The 19,916-nt window shown below is 33.5% G+C and overlaps 1 pseudogene across 1 annotated transcript; it reads right to left on the bottom strand.

Annotated features, from left to right (window-relative positions):
* Positions 1-759: 759 nt before the first annotated feature.
* Positions 760-18,315, bottom strand: LOC145109725 (coniferyl alcohol acyltransferase-like; annotated as a pseudogene). The gene is made up of 3 exons (XR_013709174.1): positions 17,854-18,315; positions 2,405-2,961; positions 760-2,220 (listed from the first exon to the last, which is right to left on the bottom strand). The product of XR_013709174.1 is annotated as a coniferyl alcohol acyltransferase-like (transcript).
* Between the last annotated feature and the right edge of the window lie 1,601 nt (positions 18,316-19,916).

Here is a 19,916-nt window from a genome sequence, read left to right as displayed (position 1 = left end):
GTATCGGGTTTAATACCCACGTGGGGTCAGAGGTCGGGAGTTCAATTCCTGCAAAACCCAATTTGGGTGCCTCTTAAACTTGTGCCACATGTGAGGAAATTTTCCCTGGAAACCCCTATGGGGGCTGGGTTTGCCCTGTAAAGGAGCTCGAACCCGGGATGCTCGTTGAAATATGCGAATAGGCTTCCGTTTAATCATTTGCTGTTTCCAAAAAAAAAGATAGAAATCTGTGTTTATTATTAAAGGGTTGAATCACCTCCACAAATCTTACTTCTCAATTTCAAGTTTCAAGTTTCAATCATGTCATATCAACTTGTTTTTTGTTTTTATTTTTTTGTTTTATTTTTGTTTTTTGTTTTACATATATGTTTTAAATTCATAGATTAAGTGTGTGTTTAACGGTTTAAATGTTGAATTTGAAACAACACCCAGACCCATTGAAATTGAACCGTTTGTGATATTGTGGACTTTACCGCAACTGGAAGTGTGCAACAACGACACACACTCATCCATTTATTTGTCAAATAATTTGATATCTATCATTTTTTACATGTTTGATTTTTGCCAAATTAGTATTTGTCATCAATATAGGCTTTAGTTGGTTTGACCGGTCAAAAGCCTTGAATTTGAATCTTGTCAAATTTAAATTAAATTTTGTAGAATATAATTGTCTTAATGGATAAACAGAGATTACATAATGTTAAAAAGGGAACAACACCACTAGTATAATCCCCATAGTTACCCTTATGTTTGACCGAATTAAAAGGGGAACTACACCACATAGTATAATTACAATCCTCATAGTTACCTATACTTTGACCCAATTATAAGCCAAAGAAATAACATGGTCCACCAGTTTAGCTGTAAAAATACAGATCATATTGAAGAGTATATCATCCTTTGATTTCCAAATACTTCATAATAAGGATATAATTAAGAGTAGTTATTTTATATGGCCAATCTATTCTTAATAAAAGACTCCTAAAAACTGCCACGTGTCGCCATTATACACTAATACCTTGCCACGTGTTAATATTCCAGCGTTTTACTCACTGATTTTCCCGCCCAACAGCTAATTGTTGTATTCGACCTTCATACCCTATAAATCCGGAAAATCAGGCCATAAAATCAGACGATGATATTCACCCACGTTTCTTCCTCTCCATAAATCAAAATCAAATTTTAAATCCTTCCCAAAATTATGGCCTTAATTTGCGCACGATGATTCCTCTATAGTTGTAAAATGATGAGATAAATGGATTGATTTTTTTTTCTAAGCATACGTTGATTGAAACCTAATGGCTTTATTTTCTCGATCAATTGGTTAAGTAGGTTTAAATCCACAGAGGTTTGAAGAATCTTGATCCCTTCTCGACTTTTCATGTTGTTGTTTTGCTCTTGATTCATGCCTCTTTTCATTGATGTTATCAGTTACGATTTGTTTACAGTAAACACATAGGGCTGCTTTGATTTGATGAAAATGGACATAAATCGGACCAAGTTTACTCACCGTTTCTTTTCCTTACCAGCGTCGCACCCCACACGACTCACTACCGTCACATTATTGCTCAATGAAGACTTAATCCACCGTCTTTCTTCCCTCACTACCTCAGTCGTAACATCCTTTGTTCTTAGTCTTACAATGTTACATGTTTTGGTGTTTTTTACACTTTTATTTGATTTCTACAGGATAAAGGACAAAAGGCTTAAGGTAAAAGCCCTAGAAAATTTTCTCTCGCTTTACCCAATCAAGAAATTCATCGCACCCCAAGAATCAGTAAGAACTCAACCATGGCATCAGGAAGCAAGCTGAAAATAAAATAAAAACCAGGTTAGCACTTAACCACTTAGCCCTTTTGGTTTTCTTTTAGACAATACATCACCATCGAGCAAGAAATCAGGTTACATATCAATAGCTACAGCAAGAAATCAGGAAATCTTCTCTAAATTTGAATTGGATCAACAAATGGTTCATATCTTAATTGAAGCTCCTGTTTCACGCTTCTAATTTCCATCGCTTCTGTCCATGGTGTGAAACCTTTGTCCTGCTGACACCATCACTGACATCTCTTCACCGGCAAATGCCTTCGATATAAGTGGTTGTGGCCGTTTTTCTGCCACCCAATCTATCAGCTCCAAGAAATGCTCTTTGTTAGTTGCAGTCTGCAAGAACTCATGAACCTCCAAAGCAACATCAGCCAAAGACATCCCCCTTAACTCCTAACTTGTCAAAAAAACCGAGTCAAAATTAAAATATATAATAATATTCATAACTTAGTTGTAAAAGAATCATTGTAGTTGAAAAAATTCAAAACGAACATGATTTGCAAATTATAGATTTTTACGATTGAGAAATCAAGAACAAAAAGAATCCCTAGTGGTGACACATGTTTAAATTTATTACCTGTGCTTTTTTCGACCCATACGGCATTGATAAAACATTACCAAAGTAAGAAGCCATCAGTTTTTCTTTCTCTTCTCCACCCCCTCACTCAGCCTTCTCCTTCCATCGACTGGAACAGCCATGTTACACACTGCATTGTGCTTCCCGGAGTCTTCCACGCTCAATGCAAATTTCTTCCACAAGAAGGAGGTAAATGCCTTTACCTTTGACCTCATGCATCCATTTTCACTTGCCAACAGTTGTAGCCTTTTAATTTGCTCACCTTCAACGTAGTATATGCGATTAACGAGTAAATGGTCTCCATCATCATCATTTTGGTCATTTACAGTCTTGGATGGGGGTAAAAAGGGTGCAAACACATTGTCAATAGATGACGAATAAATGGGTGGACGCCTCGGATTGAGATATGATCTTTCAAGTGAGGGAAACATAGACGGAGTTCCAGTACGAGTTATGTCTGCCCATGATGAGATAAACATGTCAGCCGAGTACCCATCCACTATCCTATGGTCAAAAATGCACCCTATCACTATGCCTCCACATTTTAACTCAGTAACCTGTAATTATGATTTAGGCAATGCTGTTAGAATCTAGTTTGTATTAAAAAAATATTTTACAAGCCAATCTGAAAAAGGAAATACAACAGAGTTATTAATTTAAATGGTTAAATATATAAGGCTACATAATCATGTATTGTACAAGTTAATTGAATATCGAAATGTTTTCCACATTTTCTTATAAGATAATAATACACAAAAGGGAGAATTTCATCTAAAGCAACAACACTAGAAAAAAGTATTGAATCAAATTCCCAGTCGGAAAATACATTACCTACCTTTGATTTAAAAAGTGTGATAAAAGGACGTGAGTAATTATTACCAACATCCTCAAGAATATAGGTTATCTAGTATGGTAGAGGAAAGCACGTGTGACATTCGATGTGTCACCTCTACTCACGTGTGAACACCGCCCCAAATGAGTGTAGGTGTGTTGTGATGTGACGCTCTACGCGCGAAGACAACCAATGAGCAAGTAGCTTTGCAAACGACCAATAAGATTCTGTTAAATGTGACTCGGGCATTTGAAGCACTCTCATGGAGCATTTAGAGCATTCTCATTGAGCATTTGGAGCATTCTAATGGAGCATTTGGAGCACTTAGATCTCAATGGATCACTTGAGGTTCATGGAGCAAGTGACAAAGGAACGGATCATCTAAGATGGCTTTGGATTATCTGATAATGGAACAGATCAATTGACAAAGGAAAAAATCTTCCAAAAGGGGGTTTGGAGCAACTTGGAGTGGCTTGGAGCAAATTGGAGTGGCTTGGAGCAACTGGGAGCAACTTGGAGCAACATCGAGCAACATGGAACAACATGGAACATCATGTTGTGCCATGTAGAAGGAAGTTGCGCCATCCTTGGGGACGTTGTGCCAAATGATAGCATGATGCACCATCATGTCTGAAGTTGCGCCAAGGTAATGTTGAGCCAAGGAGATGTTGAGCCATGAGGTGATGTTGCTCCATCAAGAAGGGAAGTTACGTTATGAGGAGATGTTGCGCCATCATGGACCATCTTGGTACATGATGCACTATCTTGATTCCTTTGTTGTTCCATATTGATCCATGTATGCTTAGAAGATGATTGCTCAATAAATACACCATGTTGTGCCACCGTGATGTATGTTTGGCCATTAGTGATCATGATGCTCCACCTCTGCATCATGTTGCTCCACTATGGTCAAGGTGGTCCATCATGTGTGTTGTTGATGCTCATGGGTTGTATGACATGAAAAAATGTATTAGAAGATGTTGCATGGCAGATTGTGATTGGTTGACACCATTCATGGGTGTAACACCTGTTATGTCAAGGTAAATTCTTAGCCATTTATTTTCTTGTATTTCGACTTAAGACCCTAGTATGTTGGGCATACATAAGGTACGTCGGGTGTGTTGCACTTTGAAGAAGAAGCCTTGTAGAAATTAACCCTTGTGCGTGTTTTGGTGTGTGTGTTGCACTTTGAAGGATAAGCCTTGTAGAGGAGTATTAATCAAGTGGAAGCATGTAGATCCAGAGGTTATTCACTCTTTTCCAGCTTATTTTATTGGAGGTATAAAGCTTCTATCTTGATGACTCTATGTGTTAGATCTGGTCTAGGGCTTGTTTTGAAACATATTATGGTCCCTTGAGTCATCCTTGTGAGTATGAGCTACTCAAGGAGCTTAGAATGTTAGATTCTAGCATTTCTGATGTTGTTAGTGCATAAAAATGTCATCTTGGTGGGTTATGATGAACCATGCAAAGGTTGGTGTTCATTCAATGTGGGATAAAGTGTTTAGGTTGGGTTTTGGAACTTATTAAGCCATGAAAAAGCATATAGATTGCAGCTTTATGGCTTAATACGTTTTATTGGACTTAGATCTGAAGTTGGATGTTGGGTCTTAAAGCATTAAGACCTTAATAGAAAGATTAGGTCATTGATGTGTACGTCGGGTGTAAGTCTAAGTACGTTGCATGTACTGCGTCTTGGCCCCGTAAGCTTCTCCTTTTGAATCTGTAGTATGCGGGGCGTAGGAAAAAGTACATTAGCCGTACTCTCTCAGAACACCCATTTTGGGCTTTTTGTTTTTGGGCTACCTTTGGCTTTAGGGTTTTGGGCCCTTAGTGGCCATGAGTCCTTCTGATTTGGGCCTTTATGGATTGGGCCCATATAAGCCCTTGAGTATCTTTTGGACTTTGGGCTGGTTTGGGTTTGGACCTCTATATGTTAGGCCCAATAAGAGAAGGGTAAAACAGTCTTTTACCCTTAGGAGTCGGGATTAAGGATTTGGACTCCTAGTTTGTGTTAATGACCTAATTTCTAATTAGGGTTATATTATTTGTGATTTGGTGTGGGGATTTTCGATTCAGCAACCCGAGTGTGATTTTTTTTTATCTTCAGACTGAGGTGAGTTCCTTCACTGTACTCGTGGGTCGAAGGCACCAATGCCGGCCCATTGGATTATGTTTTTAGGATGATCTTTGTCTTTGTGACACTTACTGTTATGTCTGTGTGTGCTTGTTGTCTTTATGACTCTTGCTGATATGAATGTATGCTAGTTGTATAGGGTGAAATAGACTCGATACAAGTTGAAAGAGATCGAAGGGGGTGAAATATACCTAGTACCGATTGAAAGAGACCGAAGGGGGTGAAATAGATCATTTACCAGTTGAAAGATACCGAAGGAGGTGAAATATACCCAATATCGGTTGAAGGAGACTGAAGGGGGTGAAATAGACCCAGTTATGTATTGTCTGTTATGTATGTATGGTATGGGGTATTTTGAGGAAGCTCACTAAGATTTGTGCTTATGGTTTTCAGTTTATGTTTCAGGTACTTCCAACTCGAAAGGGAAGGGCCCAGCCTGATCGCACCGCATCCGCCCATGTTTTTCCTCATTTTGTGATTTTAGGATTTTGTACTCTAATGACTTTTCACTATGTCATACTTTTTCCACAAATTTTTTGTACAACAACAGCTACCATTCCAGTATTGGTAGACCTCCCTCTGAATTGATTTACGGAAGGAAGTGTCGAACGCCCATATGTTGGGGGAAAATCGGCCATCGAGTTATGGGGAGCACTGATGTTGTGATCAAACCCACCAAACTCATCCAACAAGTACGCGAAAGGTTGAAGACTGCCCAGAGTTGGCAGAAGAGTTATGCAGATCGACGAAGATTGAATCTTGAGTTCCTAGTAGGAGACCTAGTATTACTTAAGGTTTCACCTTAGAAAGGTGTTATTAGGTTCCGGAAGAGGGGCAAGCTAGGCCCTAGGTATATTGGACCCTTTCGAGTCATTGCTCGAGTGGGCAAGGTTATCTATCGTTTGGATCTACCAGAAGAGTTAATTCAGATCCATAACACCTTCTACATCTCCTAATTAAGAAAGTGCATTACGGGTGAATCCGTAATTGTATCATCGGAAGACATTTGCGTAGACGAGCGTCTGAACTATGTGGAGAAGCCGGTGACGATCTTGGATAAGAAAACAAAGACCTTGCGTAATATGGTAATCAACTTAGTAAAGGTTCAGTGGCAACACCGAAAAGGATTAGAATGGTCATGGGAGCCAGAAGAAGAGATAACGAGCAACTACCCAAAGTTATTTAGTTAGATTTTGGGGACAAAATCCTTATAAGTGGGGGAGTGTTGTAACACCCGATTTTATCGTTTTTATAAATATTCACGACTAATAGAAATTCAAATTTTAGATATATAACTCGTTATCCTTAGTAATATAAACAAAAGTCGTAGTTCTCGTTAAAGCGAATTTGTGCGTATACAGAACGTCCAAATCTGACTTCAAGAGAGGAAGTTATGATTTTCTAAGTTTCAGCGCAGTAGTGTGCACACATATATCAACTTTTAGAAAGGTAGATTATTAGGCACAATAATCTAAACGATAATCGAACATCTCGTTCAAAGGAGTCTGTCGATGTAAAGAACATCGAGAACGGAGTCCGTATATAGGAGTTTTGCTTTCTGCAGTGATCTCTAACAGGCTAAACCTATCAAAAATATAATTTTTTTATAGATTGAGAATTAGCTATTGAAGTCTACAGGAAATTTGTAGATCTTGTCAAGAGCTTTCCGTCAATATAAAGAACGTCGAAAACGGAGCTTGTATGAAGAAGTTATGCAATTTTAAAAATCTAGAAAATTGGGTGCGAGCAATGCGCGACGCGCGGTAATGACATGGCGGCACCAGAGGGCGCCATGTGGCAAGCCGACTCTTCCTTTCCACCAAGAGGCACGATTATGTGACACAATACGGGCGTGACACGTGGCACCATGAGAGTGTGACACGGTTCACCTTCTAGAACGATGAGGTGGGCAAACCGGTGAGCGACATGTGGCTAGCAAGCGCAAGAGCAAGCGCAAGAGCCAGCACAACCCTGGTGTGTGGCGCGCCTCCAGGATGTGCGCGGCACGCTTCCTGCTGCAGTATATGTATCCCTCATTTTCACTTCATTTACTCACCCATTCATCCAATTTCCCTCTAGCCTTCATTGAGTTTGACTTTTGGGCTTTTCTTGAGAGTGTTTAGTAAAGTTTTGAGGGTTCGAGGTGTTCGGAAAGTAGAACTTTCGGTCTCGCAGTACGGTCCGCTTAATCTCCCGGTTTTCACTTTAATCTCGATAAGTTAAGCTACACTCTCCCATTTTCAGTGTAACTTATATTTGTAGTAATGCGTCGTTGTTATGGACCTATAAATAAGATCAATCAGTAATTGCAATTCAAAATGTTGATTAATCTACTTACGGGAGAGGTGTCTAGAATGGTCACGTTTGGTTGGTTATTGGATTTCAGAAAAGCTATATGCCAAAATGATCCTGGCTCTCAACGGTCCTGCCTGGCTGACCCCATCTGATAGAGCTATCAGTATTCCTTAGGATTAGTTATAGATCTAGCCTTATTTACTAGACTCTCTTAGAATCTTATAAGTTACAGTACTATAGGTTAATACTTAATAGGCTCGTTGCATGTCAGTAGGATCGTCCGGTTTGTTATCGATCTTCGAAGTAACCGTTCAAGTGAGTTCTTATCACTATATTGTATACTCCAGTATGTATCCTCTGTATGTTAGGATATAGGTACCCTACACTAGGATAGTTAGTTGAATGTTATATCGAATGTTGCTATATGTATGTTGATATGTGTGTGGAGTTGAGGGCACACCAACCCTATGCTGAAGGCCAATAGACTCCGACAGACTAGCTTTATGCTAATGAATCGTAAGCACGGGCTGAGTACCTCACATACACTAACTAACTGAAACCAAACAGAATTGCTTAAAAACCGAACCGAACTGAATTATATAAAGACGGATAACTACGGTTTGGTTCACGGGTAACCGTTAAATAGAAAAATTCAGAATCAGTAGAAAACTAAATATAAACCAATTATACATTAAAAAAATTGTTCAACTAGCGAGTAAAGTAAACATGAAGTTCGATCTGTCGATTATGAATTTTGTGTGGGTCATTAGGCCCTATCATATTTACCAGCTAACTATCAATTTGAATTTTTTTGAAAAGCTGATAAGGTCTATATATTTATATATATATATATATATATATATATATATATATATATATATATATATATATATATATATATATATATACACACGGTTGTGGTATCTGCGAATATCTAAATATCCAAACAGAAACCGACTTATGCTACTCAATTTTTTTCGGTTTGGCTTGCTTTTGCGCACCCCGAGTTCAAAAGGAAGATAAACTCTCTTTCTCTCTCTCTCTCTCTCTCTCTCTATATATATATATATATATATATATATATATATATATATATATATATATATATATATATTCACACAATAGATAAATGTTTACAAATGAACCTAAGTCTCTCTTTCTATATATATATATATATATATATATATATATATATATATATATATATATATATAAAGAAAGACTTAGGTTCATTTGTAAACATTTATCTATTGTGTGAATGTATAACTAATTTTAGACCAATCAATAGATAGTGACATTCTAGAAAATTAATTAATTAATTACTCAAACTAATAAGTCTATATTTATGGAATGAAACCTCGTGTCTGCTTCTTGCTCTTTATCTCTACCCTTAATCTCCGTCGTCTTCACAACCATTTTGTATCTCGCTTTGCTCGTCACTGTTGTCCATATTCCAGATCGAAGACTCCTACTTTCATCCCTCTTCTTTTTCCCACAAATCGGTAATTGTTGGCGTTAAGTGTATATTTCGAGCTACACATCTTCTGTAAGGGGGCAGACCGAAGAAGACGAGATCGGTGGAGATTCCTTCAATGGTAAAAAAAATACTTTATACATCCATATAGTCTCGATTAATGGTCGTTCTTGTTTATGAGAGTTTCCCCCAACTTAAAAGGCCGTCGATTTTTTATGCTCTCACCTCCAAAGTTTTTATCTCTCGAAAAGCCCTTGCCCAACTAATTTTATCGAATTTTGTTATGCATTTTTATTGTGAAGCAAGTTTTTTGGTTCTCTTCTAGGTGCAATTCGAGTTAGGTTTAATTCCATTTATGGTATAATGTTTTTGTTGTTTAACAAATTTTGGGGTTTAATTCAATTATGGGTTTAACGTTTTTGTCATTTAATTTGATTTAGGGCTCAACTTTTTGTTGTTTAATGAGGAGGCATGGTGTTATGATACAGAGGATAGTAAGATACATAATTGAAGGCCCATGTCTACTTAATTGGGGAGCGAATCTATACTTTTGCATCTACTAAATCTGAGGTTGCTGATACTTGCTTTTGACTTGGTTATTGTGTTCCTTGGTCATGATAAGTTTATTTAAAGTGTCAATGGAATGAGAATGGCTTTTCTAATAAACCGCGGAATAAGATACCTTCCAATTCAATAAAAGCTCTCAAGAAATTCATCAAAAAATTCCTCCAATGACTAATCATCCTATCACCAATGTTATGTAACAGGTATGTGTTGCTTCTTTCTATTCAAAAAAAATTATTCTTTGTCATATGTTTCCTTCATTGTTACATATGAATCAATGGAACACGTTTGTTTAATAAAACGCCTAAATGAAATCCATTTTTATTTTCCAAGTTTGAAAATCTTATTACTTAGGCTTATTACTTTGCCAACATGAATTCTTTATGATGTGTTACAACAATTCAATATGCTATATTTTTGTTGCATGAATGTAACAAAGATACTTTCTGTTAACAAGTTATGAACAAAGATAACATCTACCAACAAGTTATGAATCTATACTAAGTTATGAATCTGTACCACCTAAATGATCCAAAACTTCACTTTATGTCACACACTGCAAGAACAATACAACATATGCATGTTTGTATTAACAATGTTATGTTATTCTTTAAGAATTTATTTTATTTCTTTCATGTATTATTCTTAAGAATGTATTTTATTTTTTTCAAAAATGTTATTCTACAAGAATTTTAGTTATCTAATAATATGTAATTCCTTATTCTTTATGAATGTCATTTATTTTTTCAAGATTGTAACTATTATTCTTAAAAAATATAATATATGAACTAGTACTTATGACATTACTCAAGAATAAGAATCATAAAAATGAAGACGATCAAAACAATTTTCAATAAAAACTTATTCTTCAAGAATAAGAATAATTTAGAATGGAAACCCAATTATATTACTGGGAACATCCAAAGCAATCTCCAATAAAAAATATATATATATATTTTAAAAAAACGAGAATGATAAGAATGGAAATTAAATTCTACAAACGTATAAAAAAAGTTAATTTGTATTTCTAAATTTTATTATTATTATTAATTAATTTTATTTAATTTCCAAAAATACATGTAATTTTCATTTCTCTCTCTTAATAAAATGTCATATTTGTCTTTATAACTAATTAAGTGTAGTTATATAGTAAATGTTAGTTGATGTTATTACCATGTATCCTAAGATCATATCCCTTCATTTATTTTAATCTAATGGCTAGAATTTGGTCACACATTCACACAATACTTGTGATTCACATTTGATCCTAGCCTTTTATATATATATATATATATATATATATATATATATATATATATATATATATATATATATATATATATATATATATATATATAGAGAGAGAGAGAGAGAGAGAGAGAGAGAGATCTTATAGAGGATGTTATTCAAACGAATATGGTTGAAGATAAATCATATATCTTGAACCATATTCATTGGAAACCCTCCAACCTTTCACCTTATGCTACTTAATGATTATTTTATTGAAATGTTTTTGTGTATAAAAGAAGCATTTGGCCGTCTTTTGTTTTTTTTTTTAATTTTTTTTTAATTTTCGTTATCTATATTGTATGAAAATGAAGTAGTTTGAAATATGTTTGTTTTCTTTTTTCTTTTATTATTTTGGTTAAATTCCATTTAAAGTTTATTGTCTATATGAGCCAACCCAAAAGTTTTTGATATTTAGAGATAATGAATAATTGTGTCAAGGTTGTATATTATTGGCAAAAAAAAGTGTTGTCAATTTTAATATGTGTTGTCAATTTTAATATGTGAAAGTGTGTTGTCAGTTATAGGTGAAGGTTGAATATTTAAAGATAAAAGAAAAGTGTTGTAGATTTTGATGTTTTGAATTGTGGTATGAATATAAATGTGTTTGAAGTGTGTTTTTGAAAGAAAAATGAGATATAGTATTGACTTTTAATGGGTTATGTTCATATTGATGAAATAAATACAATACATAACATGGAAAAAATATATAAATTTTATATGTTTGAATTGTTTTTCAAACAAAGAAATAAGATAACAAGTACAAAATTTTGCAATAAAAACTATATTTTATTGTTATTCTTCACATTGATGATCAAAAATTGTGTTGCGATGAAAAGAACAATATGTTGACTACATTATTAGTTGGTGTAAATTAATTCAAAATGTGATTATTATAATACCCTTAAAACATTCTTATATTTTTTAAGAATCGTGCTTTAAAAAGTTTCCACATATTTAAGGTATTTCAAAAATCCTGGATTTCAAAGGCCATAAAAATATATTTTAAGCCCTTTTGAATTTAATATCTTATATTTATTTATCCATTTATGTGTAAATGGTGTCATGCATTGCATATGTACATTTGTAAGGTAATATCATTTATTATGATTTGATTCAACTGTCCTTTTTTTTTCCTAAAAGATATTATAATTAAATACAATACAATACAAACAACAATTATTATTTAAAGGCAAATCAACACTTTTATGAAAATTAGTTATCATCATTTGAATTCCATTCTTGGATAAAAAAACATTATTGTTTTTTCACTGTGTATTTGTTATTGTAATTTAATACACATAAATGTTATTAACTTTTTGAACACGAAACCATATATGTACAAAACATAGTTTTTATGAAAATTGATTATCATCATCTGAATTTCATTCTTGGATAAAAACATTATTGTTTTTTTTTTCAATTTGTGTGTTATTATAATTTAATACATATAAATGTTATTAACTTTTTTGAACACAAAACCGTATACATACATAACTTAGGTTTTTAATAAATGGTTTTAAGGTTTTTCTTACATAATATTTAGTCTATATATTATATGATTATATTATTCGTTTAATTTACTAAACATAATTTTAATATATTAATCTTATTTATTTAATACTCATAAGTATCAATTAAGTGTTACGAATAAAAAACATCATTGGTTGTAGTGATTTCTTTATAAATAACATTTAATTAGAATTTGGAAAGTTTGAATATTAAAATAGAATTTCAATGCAATTAATAACTTTTTATTACATCAATGTGGCTAAAGATATATATTTCAGTTACTCTTACCAACACTAACTTAAATAATCACCATTTATATAATAACCTACGCCCTTATACAATTTGTCTTATATAAATAATACACATAGAATATGGACACGCATAATTAATTTTTGAAACATGCGCAATGCGCATGTATTTGCCTAGTATATATAGGTTAGAGACATGTGTATTACACGGATTGACAACTTAGAAAATCAAACTACATTGCTAAAATATGAAAAAAATACAATACTAAAATATGACGAAATATAAAAAAAGTATATGAATGAATATGAAAGAATATGAAAGTAATATGATGAATATATATGAAATATGGATTTTATAATCTTCATTTGTTTCTATTCAAAAGTTATACTTTTAATGTAGAACAGTAGCGTACTTTAATAAATGTATAAACAAAAAACCACATATACACGGAGAAATAGCAAGACTTTAAAAGTATAGTGTTAAAATAGTAAAATGTAACATCCAGAATTTCAGGTATAGTTCTTTAACCTTGCGACTTTGTAGTTTTGGGATTTTTTTCCATGACCATGACATGGTGGCATCCTAGCCACGACGTGGTGGTGGCTGGAGCTCAAAACCCTAGATCTCGGGCCATGACCCTCTTTAAAAGAAGTGATGACTAGAGTTTTATCCATCCTCAACCCAGGGGCGGAACCAGGAATATTCATAAGGGGTAGCCCATATTTTTTCTTTCGCCCCTACAAGGAACTGAACTTCAGAAAGAACATCTGATAAATTAAAAAGACTTTCTTTGATAAAATGTCACTACAGCATTTATGCAAACACCTTGTGCGCATATCAATGCTTTTACTAGTATTTAATTATGTAATTTTGTATGAAAGGGGAAAAGAAAGTAAGAGCACCATATACCAACATTACATATAGATTGTATGACTGATGCGTACCTTATTTATGAGTTTTCACTGTCTCATTTGTGTACCTTATTTATGAGTTTTCACTGTCTCATTTGTGTACCTTATTTATGAGTTTTCACTGTCTCATTTGTGAACCTATTAGCATCGTGAGTTTCGGATCATACCGGTAAGTGGCTATCAACCAACCTCCCCTACGTTTGGTGAGAATAGCCACCATAACCTACTAAAACCACCACTGATTCGCTGCACTATACTCACACCTGCAAATCGAAAAAAAAGATAAATCTTCGTTCTCTATGTGAATCCCATCAAACCCACGCACCCTTCTCCATCTCGCTCATCAAACCTGCAAGTCGATTAAAGGGAAATAGGTTGAACCTCGTGTTCTTTTGTGCGATTGAAGGGAAAACGAGAGAGACAGCCGATGAAATTTGAATCAGAACAGAAAGAAGACAGATGAGAAATTAATCGATTGCAAGAGAAGGAAGGGGGGCTTGAAGAATAAAACAGCAAAAGTGTGCATATCTCGAATGATTTTGAGGGGTATCCCGGGCTACCCCGGGATCCAATGTGGATCCGCCAGTGCCTCAACCTCCATCACTTCCAAGTTCCTTGAACCATACCCTAATCCCTTATCTTCCATTTCTAAGTTCTTTGTTAGTATTCGTGGTTATTTGAAGGAAGGAAGAAGAGTAGTGGTGTAAATAGATCAGAAAGTTAACATCATTCTATACTCCTTGTGTATATTTCTAGAATTTTGTAAGTCTACAAGCTCTTACCTTTTGTTCATTCTTCTTAGATCTAAGCTTTGTAGCATGTTTCTTCCTATTTGTGTTGGTTTGAATGGTTGGATCCAATAAAGTTGACAACTTTATTGATCCATGAGGTCCCAAGGAGGTTCTATGCTCCAGATCTGAAGTTTTATGTACTTTTTGTTTCAAACATGGGGTTTTGACCCAATTTCTCTTTTTTAGACATAATTTGAGTACATGACATGCATGAGAAGTGCATGTCCATAAAGCAAGGATTTTTATGATGTTCATGAGTGTAAGGAAGCTTTCTAGAAAGTTTAAGTATGGGTCTTAAGAGATTAAGGGCTTAATCCATTAAGTTTTTTAGTTTAAATTCCACGACGTGGTGGCGGGACTCATCACGACTGTTTTGTCGTGTGACAGCCACGACATGGCCAACAGTTGGCATGATGTGGTGACCTCCTGATTTGAATTTGACCATTGGCCATTGACTTTTAACCTTGTTGACTTTTAGTCAAAATGCTAGTTTGGTTGGTAGACTAAGGCTTAAACTTCTGTGATTCATTAGGTGGTGTGTATTACCAGCTTCCCATGTTTGTGAGTTGTGATTTAGTCTACTCTGATTATCAAGGTTAGTCTTCTCATTATATTATGTTGATTGCTAGACTGTCTTTGCGACTCATATATGTATGTTGGGCGGTGCTCGTTATGTATGTTGGGAAGGGCCCGTCATGTATGTTGGTTGCGACCCATATTGGTATGTGGTATCTGGGGAGCTTTGTGCTTACAATTTGATGTTTAAAATATTTCAGGTACTTCTAGTAGCAAAGGGAATGACCCGACATGATTGCATTACATCCTGTAGAGATTTCATACTTTTGTTTGTGATACTCTGATGTTGTTTTTGAAACTATCTAGGGAAAATGACATAAATGCCCTACAAAGTTTCTAGGGTTGGTCGATTCAGTCCCTAAAGTTTTTGTCGGGCTTTATGGGTCCCTAAACTAGAATACAACCTGCTCTTTTAGTCCCTGTCAACCTGTAATAGTCGGTTGACCATTTAGACCAGAAAAACTTATATTGTACCCTATAAAACCAAAAAAATAAGTTCGGGGACTGAATCGACCAAACGTTGAAACACAAGACATTTGAGCGTCTTAGTGGTCCTTAATGCTTAGTTGATGAAAAAGCTTTACTCCGTTAACTCCGATAACCCTGATTGCACATGAAGAACAGATAGGAACTTACAAAGGGGAAGTTGGCAGAGAAGGGGAAGTTGTACAGCAATGGGCGTCTAGGACGAAGGTTATCTGTATATTTTAAGTTGTTTATTCATTTATTATTATTATTATTATTTTAAGACAATGAACCTCGTCCAAAAGCAAAACTTAAAAAAGAAATAAAAAAAAATTGGAAAAGCCACGTCTCAAAATGATAGTATTAGATAAGAAAGTTAACATGTCCATTCTTTATCGATTCTCAAACATTTGGATTTCTTTATTAGATTAATACTAGATTAATAGATATTCAGATTCTAGTCGGTTATGGAGATTACCATGCATGCCTAGAGGCCATAAATGAGAATAAGAGGGGACTTTGGAATGCCGATCCCAATTCCCAAAACATTTTTGTCATGTTTGTTTGTGTTTACTTTAGATATGATAATTCTATAAACATATATTAAGAAGATGTTTGATTAGTATATAAAAGCACAAACAAAGTGTAAATGTAACCTACTTTCATTTGAATTCTTTATAAACGTATTATTTTTTCCGTCAAAGTCGCAAGAAGTTCAAGAACAATAAGGTAACTTCAAATCTTTAACGGTTTCTCCAACATTTTATGGCTCAAACCCCTACTCATGTCTTGTGTCCCTAACTAAAAGAAAAAATGCATTGGTTTCAATATGGTATTTGTTGATGCAATTGGCAAGATAATCCCGAACTTATTTTTTTGATTTTACAAGGGTACAATGTAAGTTTTTTAGGTCTAAATGGTCACTGTCACATGGTGAACCGACTATTACAGGTTGACAGGGACTAAAAGAGCAGGTCGTATCCTAATTTAGGGATCCATAAAGCCCGGCAAAAACTTTAGGGACTGAATCGACCAACCCTAACTATATTAACAGTTTTAGAAAATAATATTCAAATATTTAATAATTTTGGGACGTTATATAATAGTTTGGAAGTAGAATATTGAAATAACTGTTTTTTTTTTTTTTTTTTTTGTTCGTAAGTAGAATGGTTTATTACAAATATTTAATTAGGAAAAGATTCGATAGTTAACAATGAGGACTAAGGAACAAATATTTTTCATATAATATATAATGGATATTACAAATACATAACTATATTAACAGTTTTAGAAAATAATATTCAAAATGAAAAAAAAAATTCATAAATTTACAAATATTTTTTTGTATACAACATTTGATGTTCTATTCATAAGTTTGTCTTCTCTATCTAAAATTAAAAGTTTTAAGTCCTCTACTTTTAACTCTAGATGTTTCAACATAGAATTGTCCATGTGTGGAAACTAGTTGTTTAAAAAGCAAACCAATTTTCGATAGAGATTGCCATTACATTTTATTTATTGTCATCGCAAAATATATATAAGGTGCAAACTATCTTCTTTAAATACATAAATACATACTTATACAAAAGAAATATGATAATTTTTTGATTTATTAAGTATAACAGATAATAGATTTTGAGCTCCTTAGTTATATGGATCGACATTAATTAAATTGATATACCCCCAAACTTTCCTAATATGAAGGGATTGTCTGATTTCTCCACCTTATTATCATTTAAAGCATTTAATCAATTTGAATTTAAATAACCATTATAAAAGAATAAGTGGAATTTGAATAACCTTTATATTTATATAGTCAAATTTATTAAATAAATAATTTATTTAAATTGCATATATTTTTTTTGAATTTTATATATAACTTATGAAAATTAAAAACTCATAAAAATTAAAACCTAAAATTATAAGTATTTCATAGTCATAGTTCAGTTTCTTAAGTATCCTAAAGTAAAGAATTTTCATGATAAAAAAACATATAATTATAATTCTGGTCACATTTTAATTTCTAGTGCATATCTAAAAATAAAAATAATCATATGATAAAAGAAAAAAACATATAATTATAATTATGGTCACATTTTATTTGAACACATGTTCATTTCATTTCCAAGTTAATTCCAATATCGTTTGCATCGAGTTTCCATTTTTTTTTTAATTAAAGTCACAAATATATGGTTAAAGACTTTGGATAAAATAGTTCTTGACCAGGAAGTCGTTTGTTGGATTATTGTCTCTAATGTAGTACTATTATTTTATGTAATCAAACTCGTTCATGTGTCACCGAACCTTCCTATTAACCGTCTATAGACTTTCTTTTGATTCAATAATAAAACATTACCTGAATAGCTAACGCTGCACGTGATTTCTTTGGCATTAGTCTACCCTCAATGATCTCATTAGGATTGTAAAAATTGAGTTCCTTGAGCTGCAAGTCTGCAGTAGCTGTGATAAAGTCAACGCCTTGATAGTTGCAGTGAATTTGATTCTCTCCGACGGCTTGATTCCATATGATATCGTCGGCGAGGGCGTAGTAGACTGCGAGAGATCGAGATAAGGAAGCTTTGAGGGTGCTTAATACGGTGGAGAAACTTTCATTAGATGTTTTCTTGAAGCAGAAGAAAAAACCAATGTCAAACGGTGGGACAAGCAAGTCTAGATTCGTAAATGGTAACCAATGATCATTCCATGGTTCTTCTACACCCACAACTACATTATCAATCACCTCAACTGTGAAACACATACCACTACTACTCATGAATGGTGAGTAAAAATGTAAGATGGAATGATGGAAAGAGAAAGAGATGTTGGACCAATGCATTAACAAGACAACAATATATATATATATATATATATATATATATATATATATATATATATATATATATATATATATATATATAGAGAGAGAGAGAGAGAGAGTCTTAAAACTACTCAAAATTTAAATAAACTCAATCCATCACTTCATTCTTATTAAACCCTCTAATGATTAGTTTTCTATTATTTTTTTTCTTTATTTTAATAAAACAATATACATTATTTATAAAATTATTTTAATATTTTAAGATCAATTATCGATATTATACAAAATCATATTATTATTTACTGTTGTTGTTTTTATGTATTTATCTTTATTTTTCTTATTTAAAAATACTTGAATTTTTTGAGGTTTTGATTATATTTATTATTTTATTATTATTATTATTATGTATGACTACATTATATAACATTGTTTTTGTTTTTTTTTTTATTATACACATTCTAATAAAAACTAAGATAACTGTCAATGATCAAATATAATTATTTAATATTATTTTTATTGATGTTTTGTTCGTTTATATGTTTGTTTATATGTTTGTGTTTGTTCGTTTATTTGGTTTTAAATGGTTTTGTAGTTATTTGTTAAACAAATCATCTTAAATATTAGAATTAAATAGTGGACATTCAAAGAAAAAGATGTAATTCTAAACTTTCATGTTTATTTTTTTCTCTAAACCTTATAGGAAATGCAACAAGACGAAGATTCATTTATTATCTAATTAATTTATTCATCTTGAAAATGACACAACTCAACCAAACCCTCTATTGATCAATGAATTTTTTAATGCATGAAGTCTATTTACGTACATAACTTGTTTTCCCCCTAACAAGTCCACAATCACCATCATCATTATCACCTTTCCTTTTTCCTAATCTCTACTCTTCTTCAAACACAATCAATTCAGAACCACATTGCATTCAATGTTGTCTCATGCTATCAAAAATCGTGGTGACGATTTTACTATCAACTAATCATTTGAATGTATCTGAAATTTATACATGTACTAACGGGTTCAAAGTGTGATTTGAATGTATCTCGAATACGATTAGGCCTGCCCCAAGTGTGACCCGAGCCCACCACCCCAAAGGGCCCAAAACTAAGTTTAGGTAGCATAGCTGTTAGCACACATGCAGGGGCTGACCTAGGGGTGGTCCACGGTGGCACCGACAACCCCTAACTTTTCCGGCAACAGTGGAAAAATTTTTGAAAATTTTTGAAATTTTTATTTTTTATACTACCGTGCAACCCCTACTGTAAAATCCTACGTCAGCCCCTGCACACATGGAATAATAGGAATTTGGTTGGCTCAAAATAAACAAATATGACTTCTTGGAAAACTTCTATTGATCTAAATCGAGATTGGAACGTGAGTAGATATGTGAAGTCGTTGCATTGGAATTTGGAAGTCGAAAATCAAAGAAAGGTGGGTGCAACGTTATAAAAGAGAAATGCTCATAAACTGTAGATTACTAAACTGAATATCCTCAACATTACAATGGTGGAAGCCTATACAGATAGAAATCTGTGACCAATGACTTCCATCCTAGCTGGGAAGAGGTATCGGGTTTAATACCCACGTGGGG

Source organism: Lactuca virosa, chromosome 4 (genome assembly GCF_052849685.1).
Source record: "Lactuca virosa cultivar CGN04683 chromosome 4, Lactuca_virosa_CGN04683_v6, whole genome shotgun sequence".
Lineage (NCBI taxonomy): Eukaryota > Viridiplantae > Streptophyta > Magnoliopsida > Asterales > Asteraceae > Lactuca > Lactuca virosa.
The sequence above is the reverse complement of the archived record's forward strand: the minus strand, read 5'-3'. Positions and strand labels throughout refer to the sequence as shown.